Source organism: Rutidosis leptorrhynchoides, chromosome 1 (assembly GCF_046630445.1).
Source record: "Rutidosis leptorrhynchoides isolate AG116_Rl617_1_P2 chromosome 1, CSIRO_AGI_Rlap_v1, whole genome shotgun sequence".
Classification (NCBI taxonomy): domain Eukaryota; kingdom Viridiplantae; phylum Streptophyta; class Magnoliopsida; order Asterales; family Asteraceae; genus Rutidosis; species Rutidosis leptorrhynchoides.
In genome coordinates, this window is record NC_092333.1 from 253397396 (window position 1) to 253411606 (window position 14211).

The following is a 14211-nucleotide window of genomic DNA, read 5'->3' on the forward strand; positions in this document are numbered from 1 at the left end:
ACTGGGTCGTGGATTGATTCAAGATAATATTTATCGATTTATTTCTGTACATCTAACTGTGGACAACTAGTTGTAGGTTACTAACGAGGACAGCTGACTTAATAAACTTAAAACATCAAAATATATTAAAAGTGTTGTAAATATATTTTGAACATACTTTGATATATATGTATATATTGTTATAGGTTCGTGAATCAACCAGTGGCCAAGTCTTACTTCCCGACGAAGTAAAAATCTGTGAAAGTGAGTTATAGTCCCACTTTTAAAATCTAATATTTTTGGGATGAGAATACATGCAGGTTTTATAAATGATTTACAAAATAGACACAAGTACGTGAAACTACATTCTATGGTTGAATTATCGAAATCGAATATGCCCCTTTTTATTAAGTCTGGTAATCTAAGAATTAGGGAACAGACACCCTAATTGACGCGAATCCTAAAGATAGATCTATTGGGCCTAACAAACCCCATCCAAAGTACCGGATGCTTTAGTACTTCGAAATTTATATCATATCCGAAGGGTGTCCCGGAATGATGGGGATATTTTTATATATGCATCTTGTTAATGTCGGTTACCAGGTGTTCACCATATGAATGATTTTTATCTCTATGTATGGGATGTATATTGAAATATGAAATCTTGTGGTCTATTATTATGATTTGATATATATAGGTTAAACCTATAACTCACCAACATTTTTGTTGACGTTTTAAGCATGTTTATTCTCAGGTGATTATTAAGAGCTTCCGCTGTCGCATACTTAAATAAGGACGAGATTTGGAGTCCATGCTTGTATGATATTGTGTAAAAACTGCATTCAAGAAACTTATTTTGTTGTAACATATTTGTATTGTAAACCATTATGTAATGGTCGTGTGTAAACAGGATATTTTAGATTATCATTATTTGATAATCTACGTAAAGCTTTTTAAACCTTTATTGATGAAATAAAGGTTATGGTTTGTTTTAAAATGAATGCAGTCTTTGAAAAACGTCTCATATAGAGGTCAAAACCTCGCAACGAAATCAATTAATATGGAACGTTTTTAATCAATAAGAACGGGACATTTCAAGAGGTTCCCGGGTTATTGTCACAATATTGAAAATACGGGTGTTGACGGTACATATAAAGTTCATCAGGGTCGGAATCAGATTTCTCTATTTTGATGCCTTTTCCCTTATTATTTTCTTTTGCCTCATTAAATTGGGTCGGGGTAATTTCTATAACATCATCGGAATCCTCATCAGGATCCGATTCATCAGTAAATTGGTAATTTTCCCAATATTTTTCTTCTTTAGCGGAAACACCATTGACCATTATTAACTTTGGTCCATTGGTTGAGGATTTTCTTTTATTTGACCAGTTTTCTGTGGTTCCTACTATTCCCCCTCCGGAACCTCTTCTTCTTCCGGTTCCTCTTCTTCTGGTTCCTCTTCTTCCGGTTCCTCTTCTTCCGGTTCCGTTTCCTCTTCTTCCGGTTCTTCGTCAACTTGTGAATCTTGCTAATATATATTCGACTATTCGTTATTATTAGGTGAGTCAATGGGATTTGTGCTAGAGGTAGACATCTATCACACAATATCAAATATGTTAAGAGATTAATATACCACATAATATTTACATGTTAATAATATATAGTTTCCAACAAAAATGTTAAGCAATCATTTTTAAAGAAAACACGGTCAAAGTCCAGACTCACTAATGCATCCTAACAAACTCGATAAGACACACTAATGCAAATTTTCTGGTTCTCTAAGACCAACGCTCGGATACCAACTGAAATGTCCCGTTCATATTGATTATAAACGTTCCATATTAATTGATTTCGTTGCGAGGTTTTGACCTCTATATGAGACATTTTTCAAAGACTGCATTTCTTTTTAAAACAACCATAACCTTTATTTTATAAATAAAGGTTTCAAAAGCATTACGTAGATTATCAAATAATGATAATCTAAAATATACTATTTACACACGATCATTACATAATGGTTTACAATAGAAATATATTACATCGATATATGTTTCTTGAATGCAGTTTTTACACAATATCATACAAACATGGACTCCAAATCTTGTCCTTATTTTAGTATGCAACAGTGGAAGCTCTTAGTATTCACCTGAGAATAAACATGCTTTAAACGTCAACAAAAATGTTGGTGAGTTATAGGTTTAACCTATATATATCAAATCGTAACAATAGACCACAAGATTTCATATTTCAATACACATCCCATACATAGAGACAAAAATCATTCATATGGTGAACACCTGGTAACCGACATTAACAAGATGCATATATAAGAATATCCCCATCATTCCGTGACACCCTTCGGATATGATATAAATTTCAAAGTACTAAAGCATCCAATACTTTGGATGGGGTTTGTTAGGCCCAATAGATCTATCTTTAGGATTCGCGTCAATTAGGGTGTCTGTTCCCTAATTCTTAGATTACCAGACTTAATAAAAAGGGGCATATTCGATTTCGATAATTCAACCATGGAATGTAGTTTCACGTACTTGTGTCTATTTTGTAAATCATTTAAAAAACCTGCATATATTCTCATCCCAAAAATATTAGATTTTAAAAGTGGGACTATAACTCACTTTCATAGATATTTCCTTCCTCGGAAATAAGACTTGGCCACGGATCGATTCACGAACCTATACAAATATGTACATATATTTCAAAGTATGATCAAAATAAAATTACAACCATTTTTATTATGTTTTAATGATTTGAGTGTATTAAGTCAGCTGTCCTCGTTAGTAACCTACAACTAGCTGTCCACAGTTAGATGTACAGAAATAAATCGATATATATTATCTTGAATCAATCCACGACCCAGTGTATACACGTCTCAGGCTAGATCACAACTCAAAGTATATATATTTTTGGAATCAACCTCAACCCTGTATAGCTAACTCCAACATTACTGCATATAGAGTGTCTATGGTTGTTCCAAATAATATATATACATGGGTCGATATGATATGTCAAAACATTTGCATACGTGTCTATGGTATCCCAATATTACATAATATATTAGAATACATGTATAATACAATATAAGTTAGTTAGGATATTATTTGTATAGATTTGTTAAACATTTCCCGTAGCTAAAAAGATCAAAAATATCCAATCTTGTTTTACCCATATCTTCTTCATTTTAAATCCGTTTTGAGTGAATCAAATTGCTATGGTTTCATATTGAACTCTAATTTAAGAATCCAAATAGAAAAAGTATAGGTTTATAGTCGAAAATTTAAGTTACATGTCAATTACTAAAGAGGTAGTCATTTCCGTCGAAAGAACGACATCTTGATGACCATTTTGAAAAACATACTTTCACTTTGAGTTTAACCAAGATTTTTGGATATAGTTTCATGTTCATATGAAGAATCATTTTCACAGAAGAACAACTTTTAAATCAAAGTTTATCATAGTTTTTAATTATCCAAACCAAAACAGCCTCCGGTTTCACTATGACGGCGTATATCCGATTTTATGGTGTTCATCGTGTTTTCAGGTTTTAAATCATTAAGTTAGCATATCATATAGATATAGAACATATGTTTAGTTAATTTTAAAAGTCAAGTTAGAAGGATTAACTTTTGTCTGCGAACAAGTTTAGAATTAACTAAACTATGTTCTAGTGATTACAAGTTTAAACCTTCGAATAAGATAGCTTTATATGTATGAATCGAATGATGTTATGAATATCATTACTACCTCAAGTTTTCTGGATAATACTACTGGAAATGAGAAAAATGGATCTAGCTTCAAAGGATCCTTGGATGGCCTGAAAGTTCTTGAAGCAAAATTATGACACGAAAATAGTTCACGTAAGATTTTCACTCGAAATAAGATTGTTATAGTTGTAGAAATTGAATCAAAGTTTGAATATGAATATTATCTTGAATTAAAAAGATAACCTACTGTAAATAATAAAGGTTCCTTGATCTTAGATGATTACTTGGAATGGATTAGAAAGCTTGGAAGTAGACTTGCAAACTTGGAAGTATTCTTGATTTTTTTGAAACTATACTTATGGAATTTATGAAGAACACTTAGAACTTGAAGATGGAACTTGAGAGAGATCAATTAGATGAAGAAAATTGAAGAATAAAAGTGTTTTTAGGTGTTTTTGGTCGTTGGTATATGGATTAGATATAAAGGATATGTAATTTTATTTTCATGTAAATAAGTCATGAATGATTACTAATATTTTTGTAATTATGAGATATTTCATGCTAGTTGTCAAATGATAGTTCCCACATGTGTTAGGTGACTCACATGGGCTGCTAAGAGCTAATCATTAGAGTGTATATATCAATAGTACATACATCTAAAAGATGTGTATTGTACGAGTACGAATACGGGTGCATACAAGTAGAATTGTTGATGAAACTGAACGAGGATGTAATTGTAAGAATTTTTGTTAAGTAGAAGTTCTTTGATATGTGTCTTGAAGTCTTTCAAAAGTGTAAGAATACATATCAAAACACAACATGTATATACATTCTAATGGAGTCGTTAAGTCTTCGTTAGTCGTTACATGTAAGTGTTGTTTTGAAACCTTTAAGTTAACGATCTCAATTAATATTGTTAACCTAATGTTTATTATATCAAATGAGATATTAAATTATTATATTATCATGATATTATGATGTATGAATATCTCTTAATATGATATATACAATAAAATATCGTTACAATGATAATCGTTACATATAAGTCTCGTTTCGTAATTCTTGAGTTAGTAGTCTTGTTTTTACATATGTAGTTCATTGTTAACACACTTAATGATATATTTAAATATCATTTTATCATGTTAAATATAGTGTATCAATATCTTAATATGATACATATGTATTTAGTAGACGTTATCATAACGATAATCGTTATATATATCATTTCGAGTTTCTTAACTTAGTAATCTCATTTCTTATGTATATCACACAATGTTAATATACTTAGTGAGATACTTACTCATCATAATCTCATGTCAACCATATATATATATATATATGTCTATATATACCACAACATGTAGTTTTTACATATTCGTAACGTTCGCGAATCGCGTCAACTTGGGTGATCAATTGTCTATATGAAACTTATTTCATTTAATCAAGTCTCAACAAGTTTGATTGCTTAACACATTGGAAACATTTAGTCATGTAAATATCAATCTCAATTAATATATATAAACAAGGAAAAGTTCAGGTCACTACAATAATCATTCCTCCTGAACCACAAACTGTTAAATCAGAATCTTCTAGTGATTCGGATTCAACAATTTCAAATATGGAAATAACAGAACCTCTAAGTATGGAAGATCGAATGAGAGCCACACGCACTGGCCAAGGACACGCCATTATTAAGCCATACATTAATGCGCCAGATTATGAAATCAAAGGACAAATCCTACACATGGTAACTAATCAATGCCAATATAGTGGTACGCCAAAAGAAGATCCAAACGAACATCTTCGAACCTTTAATAGGATCTGTACTCTATTCAAAATTAGAGAAGTTAAGGATGAACAGATCTATCTCATGTTGTTTCCCTGGACTTTAAAGGGAGAAGCCAAAGATTGGTTAGAATCGTTACCCGAAGGAGCGATTGACACATGGGATGTCTTACTTGAAAATTTTCTTAAAAGATTCTTTCCGGCATCTAAAGCCGTGAGACTTCAAGGAAAAATTGTTACGTTCGCGCAAAAGCCAAATGAAACATTATATGAGGCGTGGACAAGGTTCGGAAAGTTGTTGAGAGGATGTCCTCAACACGGTTTAGATACTTATCAAATAGTGCAAATATTCTACCAAGGTGTCGACGTTGCTACACGAAAAGACATCGCCATAGCAGCTGGTGGTTCCATTATGAAGAAAACCCCAACCGAAGCTCACAAAATTATTGATAACACAGCCTCCCACTCTCATGAGTGGCACCAAGAAAAAGATATCTTTCGTTCATCTAAAGCGGCTAGAGACGATTCTAGCCATGACTTTGATTCCGTTTCCGCAAAAATAGATGCTTTCGAGAGATGAATGGAAAAGATGACTAAAGATATTCACGCAATACGAATCAGTTGTGAGAAATGCGGTGGACCACACTTAACAAAACATTGTCACATCGAGCAAACGATGGAACAACGAGAGAATGTTTCCTACATGAACCAAAGGCTGGGAAATAATTATCAAAATAATTATCAACCGCCAAGGCCAAACTTTAATCGAAATTAAAACATTCTTTACAATCCAAATGGACCCAACAATAACTCGTTCAACCAACAAGGTCTGAATAACCAACCAACTCAAAACAACACTTTCAATCAACAAAGACCTGGCTTATATAAACCACCACAACAAATCGAAGAGAAAAAGCCAAATCTAGAAGAAATGATGGCAAAGTTAATGGAATCTCAAACACAATTTATTACATCTCAAACCCAAACAAATGAGAGGTTTGATCATTCATTAAAAACTCAACAAGCTTCTATTTTGAATCTAGAAAAACACGTAGGTACTCTTGCTAGCATGATGAGTGAGAGAGAACAAGGAAAGCTACCGAGTAATACTGAAGTAAATCCTCGGAACGAGAATGTTAATATGGTGTCAACAAATTCTGAAAAACCATCATCAGAAGATGGGAAGGTTTTAGATGTGAGTAACAATGAAGAAGTTACGCCACCACCACCACCCGAGTATGTAAAGTAAGTGGTGGCACCATACAGACCACCCATCATGTTTCCAAGAAAAGGAGTTGAGTATGAGCAAGTAATAGGTAATAAAGTTTGTGATACCTCTGGAAAGAAGAAGAAGAATAAGAAAGTGCAAGAAACAAAAATCGTAAGAGTAAACCCGGTGAAGACAGTTCCACCGAAACCTCCACCCAGGTTGGGTGATCCGGGTGAATTTATTGTTCCTTCTCTACTTAGTGATTGTGTCATGTATGATGCACTAGAAAATTTAGGTGAGAGTGTGAGTGTTATGCCTCTTTCATTATATAAGAGATTAGGAGTATGTGAGTTAAGTCCAATGAAAATGAGTGTTCGACTCTTTGATCAAACTATTAGGCACCCATTTGGAATTGCTGACAACCTACCCGTTTAAGTGGGTAATTTAACCTTTGTAGTTGAATTTATTGTCATTGACATAGAAGAGGACCCAAACATTCCTCTAATTTTAGGTCGACCATTCTTAGCGTCTACCGGGGCATTATTTGATGTAAGAGAGGGTAGAATGACACTTAGTAATAATGAAAAATCGATCACCTTTATGAGTCGAAAGTCTAAATCTCCACCAACCAAAACCGTTGAGCCAACAAAAACGATTGGTAAGAACCATATTGTTTTACCAACTCCAACGGTAGTGCTTAACAATAATAAAACACCTAAGTGTGGGGAAGATGAAGTAACACCTAATGATGAGCTGATAACAAAGAACCCCATTGTTGATACGAAATTAAATGATCCCGTTATTAACAGTTCAATGAAGAAACTTATTAAACGGATTCGCGATGCTAGAACCAAAGGGAACTTTAAGTTATGTAACCGGTTAGTATCCAATCTATCGCCTAAAGAAAAGGCAAAACTAGTTGAATTTGTGGATATTACACAGGAATCCGACCAATGGCTTAAAGCAAAAGTCACAAATATGCAAGTTGATTATGGTCCAAGAGAAATTGACAATGAAGTTAATCACAAATTTGACACCACAACTACCTAAGTGTGGGGAGATTCAAATGTTCTAAAAAGAAAATGCTGTCTAAAGTTAGTTGTTCTGTTCTCTTGTAGTTCCGAGAATGGAATCCGATTGGTCTTTTCCACTAGCAGACACTAAAGAACTAGTTTTCTTCCCCCCATTCTGAATTTTATTTTGTTTTGTAGGTTTATATGAAATTAATACGCTTTTTAAATTTAAGTTTTGTGTGAATTTAAAAACAAAATTTACTTTATTTCATTAAGTTTAAAAAATGATTTCTAAAATTCGTCGTAAGTTAAAGACTAGATCATAGAATCGAAATTGCTTTACCCGAGGGCGGGGCAAAAAATTTTGTTATCATTATTTTTAATTTTATTGATCTAAAGTATACCAAAAAAAATTAAAAAACCCAAAAATCTTTGCTTTTAAAACAATCGGTTTAACGGCAAATTTTAAATTTTGTCGAGGAACGGACTAGGTAAGCATACCGAAACTACCTAAAGTAAAAGGAAACAAAATTTTAAAAAATTATTCATTTAAATTGTTTAAATAAACAAAGATTTTATTAAAAAATAATAATAATAATAATAATAATAATAATATTATGTATGTTTGTAGTTTATCTTATGTACAAAACAGGGTAAAACATCGCACTTTCAAAGACTGGCATTAAGTTCAGCAAAAACAACTAATTTTGACGATAAGACGCAAAACACACGTGAAATTACAACAAAAGGAATGAACGATGAGGCGCGCCATCTATCATTCGACGAGCTTAGTAATTACAAACTGGGTATTTTTAATCATTTTTCTACACTAATCACCCTCATGAATTTAAATTTTTACTGATTTCTTGCAAATGAGGGCATTGCAAGATCTCAAGTGTGGGGAAGGGTTATAAATTCTCACGGGTTTACACTTAGTTTAATTGCCAAATTTTGTGAAAAATTGAAATATTTTTAACTAAATGAATTCAAAATCATGTTTATACATATTTATGAACGATAAAACTAGGTTATAATACCGAAATTATTGTTACCTCGGAGAGAACATAAATGGAGAAACAACCCAAAACGCTAGAATTCATTTAAAATGGAATAAAGGAGAATAAAAAGGCAAAGAAAAGAATAAATAAAAGCTAAGTGTGGGAAGAATTTACAAAGTTCTTTAAAACACATATCACATATTTGGTACAGATTATTGCAGGTACTTTTGCTTCGGACTAAACTAATCAGTTTTACCCGATTTATTGTAAACCTTTGAAAGAATAGATGGATCTACACGATGAATCAATTCCATCATTAAAAGGAAGTAAAGTCTTCCGAAAAAGACACGCGCTTCTTGATTTAGGTCAAGAAGTTGTCGTCCAGACCAGCTGTAGGTTGACGAAAAATCTAGAAAAGTCATCTCTAAAATCAGCAGGAAATCCACGGACCTCAGCATCAAACAGGGTCGCCAAGTGGTCAGACTTATCCTAACCATGAGCGGATCTGTCTCGTAAAATGGCGAGGGCGCCGTGCAAATTAGCTTGATAAGACTAATGAATCAGACCCCCAGAAAGGATAATGTCCTTAAAGATTAAAAATCAGCATTTAAGCATGATATTACTCAATCCTTGAGATTGACTTTAAAGATTGAGAATTACAAACTCATGGAATTCGATGATATCTAAACTCGAGCTTGAACGAGAAAATATTTTGATTAAAATTACAAACCGATTTGTTTTCTGAAAACCCATTTTCAATGCGTTCATTACTATTGAACGTAAAATCCTAGGAATTCACCTGGAATTCATTAGGTCACCTGAACCAAATCGGGTGTCAATCGTAAGAACGGTGGTTGCATAGCATGGTCAAAGACAGGACCTTGTGCCAGACCGAAAAAAAATTATAGGGTGATCTTTACTATTGCTCCTACAAAGGATAGTAATTGCATCCGACATGTTTTAGACCATGAACAAATGCATGTCATTAGACATTGCCTTAACAGTTTCTTGTTCATCGCTTTCCTTTACAACCGGACGGTAGTTTGCCGAAAGGTAATATACGGGACAAGTATACTGGACGTGTTGCTTTCCCAATACAAGGTTAGCAAGTGGGTGACACAAAACCATAATTTTTGAGCTAAAATTTTCAAATCTGAAACCCACAAAACCCACAAAAACATTTTGCAACACCGGTGAAGGGTTATTCCGGAAAAATTATCTAGGGTAAAAGCTAGATTGAATTTTCAAAAGATCAAATGTTTTCATAAAGATCCAATTTCTTAAAGGATCTAAATTTTTATAGTCATGTGGGACTGCAAACCACATCGTTACTGCCATTGTTCATACCGCCGTATTGAAATCACTGATGTACAAAGTGTGAAGAATAAAGAAGTGATTCTAGTAAAGTTTTATTCAAGATCTATATTGCTTGAGGACAAGCAATGCTCAAGTGTGGGAATATTTGATAATGCTAAAAATGAACATATTGTTCGTAGCATTATCCTTCAAGAAAGACAAGCTTTTGGTTGTAATTGTTCTATTTACAAGTGATATTCGTTTAAATAATAAAAGGTGAAGACAAAAGACAGAATCGATGATTTAAAGACACAAATGACCAAAACGCTAAAAAGTACAAGATACAATTTAAGTGGTTCAATTTATTGATGAAGAACGACTAAAAATGACAAGAGTACAAGCCGCAAAACGCAATGTACAAGATATTAAATCATACGAAAAGGCGTTCGAAAATCCGGAACTGGGACATGAACCAACTATCAACGCGCGACGCAACGGACCTAAAATTACAAATTAACTATGCACATAAATATAATATAATATATAATTAATTCTATAAAATTATATATATATTATATTTATATATTAAAAACCGTCGGCAAGCTAAGATCCAAATTGTGTGAGCTGGAAATCGAACCTCCGCACTCGCGGAGCTGTGAAGCATAAAAGCTCTGCACTCGCGGAGCTGTACAATGAAATGTGGGCCTATAAAAGGCCGCGAATTCTGCTCGATGAACACACCTTTTATCTATCTCTCTCTCAATTTATATATATATATATATATATATATATATATATATATATATATATATATATATATATATATATATATATATATATATATATATATATATATATATATTTATATTTATATTTATATTTATAATTTTAATTTTAATTTAAGATTAATAATAATAAGGTTATAGTGGCGAATGTTGTAAGTGTGTAAGTCGAAATTCTGTCCGTGTAACGCTACGCTATTAATACTCATTGTAAGTTATGTTCAACCTTTTTAAATTAATGTCTCGTAGCTAAGTTATTATTATGCTTATTTAAATCGAAGTAATCATGATGTTAGGCTAAATATTAAAGACGGGATAATTGGGCTTTGTACCATAATTGGGGTTTGAACAAAAGACCGACACTTGTGGAAATTGGACTATGGACTATTAATGGGCTTTATATTTGTTTAACTGAATGATAGTTTGTTAATTTAATATAGAGATTTACAATTGGACGTAGCTATAAATAACCACATACACTCGATCGGACACGATGGTCGGGATATTTATAAGTACTAATAATCGTTCATTTAATCGAACATGGGAATGGATTAATAGTCAATGGACTCATTAAAATAGGGGTGGATTACATACAAGGACACTTGGTGTAATTGATAATAAAGTATTAAAACCTTGGATTGCACACAGTCGATAACCTGGTGTAATCATTAACAATGTATTAAAACCTTATTATAGTTTAAGTCCCCAATTAGTTGGAATATTTGACTTCGGGTGTCATAACCCGTCCTTAACCATAAGAACGAGTTAGATAACGTATGATTTCATTGCGAGGTATTGACCTCTATATGCGACATTTTTAAAAGAACAACTGCATTTATTTTACATTACAAACCATAACTCTTATGTTAATACAAGCTTTAGACAACATAAAGATGATTATCGTTTAGCGATAATCTTAGACTTACAAACTTTACATGTGATGATAACAATACGATTTCTAGCATATTTTACATTACAATTCCTCGGATATGCAGTTTTATTTTTGACACAAATATGCATACTCAAGATCTTGCTTAAATTCAACATGTTGCAGCGGAAGCTTCTAATTATCACCTGAGAATAGACATGCTTAAAACGTCAACATAAAGTTGGTGAGATATAGGTTTAATGCCGGCAGCGATATAAATATAGACCACAAGATTTCATATATAAACATTTTAATAAAAATATTCTAAGTGGTTGAGCACTTGGTAACCATACTTAACATTTAATCACGTCGCATATTCCCTTTATTATGAAATCTTACTACACCGTACCAAGTGTAGTCACAAAACGAAGTACTGTGCAACCGTTGAATACTGGTCGTCCAGTCCGGTTGGGGTTGTTAGGCCCGATAGATCTATCAACAGGATTCGCGTTTACAATACCGCTGTAAATAACAGTTACCAAGCTACAGGGAAGTATGCCAGTGGTACAACTCAACGTAGAATATATTTTTCAGTTACTTGTGTCCATAACGTAAAACATAAAATACATGTATTCTCATCCCGAAATACTTAGAGTTTAAAAGTGGGACTATATACTCACTTTCGTCTTGAAGATATGTAATTTTGACTTGGTCTCCGATTGATATCACGAACCTATCCATATATAATATATCAATACCTTTTCTTTTTAAACAAACGTCACATATATATACTTATAATACTTTTAATACTTTTAATAATTCCTTAGTCCGTAGTTAGCAGTCCGATGTTAGTAATTCAATTTTAATGGTTCATTTTTAGGTGTTTAATAAACCCCCAATGAAATAAATAAAAACCCCCATCGTATATGTATTGGTCGAGATTAATCTTGACCCACGGTACCGGTGTTGTCAAATGACGTGTTGCGTACATAAAGTACCGGTGTTGTCAAATGACGTGTTGCGTACAATCATGGGATCTTATGATTAATCTTCTCGTATTGTTTACGGGTGATCCTGAACCATATAAAATTAAATTATGAGTACATATATATAAAATATCATGTTATTTTAAAAAGATGTGATTTATTTAATTTTCTCCAATTATTTTCGTAGCTAAACTAGTCTTAGATATCCGATCTCGTTTTGGTCATAGTTTCTTCGTTACAACTCCGTTTTCGTTGATTCAACTTGCCACTTCCTTGGATCGAGTCCCTCTTTAAGACTATGAACTGTAAATACCTTAGTTTGTATTCGAAATCACAGGTCATAGGTCAAACTTTAGTGAAACTTATGAAGTTAATCATTTTCCATCATGTAAACAACCTTAAATGATTATTTTTCTAAAAATACTTATACTTTGAGTTAAATCATGAAATTTTTATGTGTTATCATATTCATAGTAAAAATCTTTTTTCCAGAAAATAAACCTCCAATTCAAAGTTTAAGATGGTTTTTAATTATCCAACCCAAAACAGCCCCCGGTTGCACTCCAACGTCGTAAATTCAGTTTTTAAGGTGTTCTTTGAAAAACCAAGTTATACCTTGTTAAATTAGCATATATTTATGAAATATTACAGGTCTTGAAGTATTTTAAAAGTTAAGTTAGAAGGATCTATTTAGTTTGCAAACAAGTTTGAAAACATTCAAACTATATTCTTGTTGTTAAAATTTTATACCATAAAATAAGATAGCTATACATATATGAATCGAATAAGGTTATGAACAAAGTTACTACCTCAAGTTACTTGGACAAGGTTGCTGTAAAAGAGGAGTAAAGACCTAGAACCAAAAGAGTGATGGAATTGGATGAAAGATTGGAAGTAAACTTGTGTTCTTGAAAGGATTCTTGAAGTGTTTTTGTAAGGTTTTTCTTATGGTGTTTAAGTGATGTTTTTATGCCTAGATCTTCATGGATACTAGCTGAATGGTTATGGAGTTTCTTAAGAGTGTGTTTTAGTTAAAGGAAATGTGTAGTAAAATGAAAATGGAATGGAGTATAAATGGTGGTGTAAAAGGTGTATAAGTTTGTAATTTTGTGAAAAAATCTTTTAATCATGTGAAATTGTCATACTAGATAACAAAAGTAGTTACCTTATACATAAGGCATTGAACAAGGGCTGGTTGGTGGTGATTTGATGTGTATATACCAATAGTAAATACGTATAGAAGCTAGGTATGATACGAGTACATATACTCTAGATATACGTATAGAAAATCTTGTGAAAAATGGAATGAGAATTCAAATATAGCTATCTTTTGTGAATATACTTATATTGTTTTATGTATTTAAGTCTTTAAAAGTGATTAAATACATTACATATACGATATATGTATAAACATTATATGTTATAAGTATTTATGTCAAATAACGTTACGTATGGTTATCGTTTTGAAAACTTAAGTTAGTAGTTTCAAAATATACTTATAACTTACTATTATTAATACAATATGAGATATTAAAACATCCTTAGATCATGTTAAATATGTATATATACATA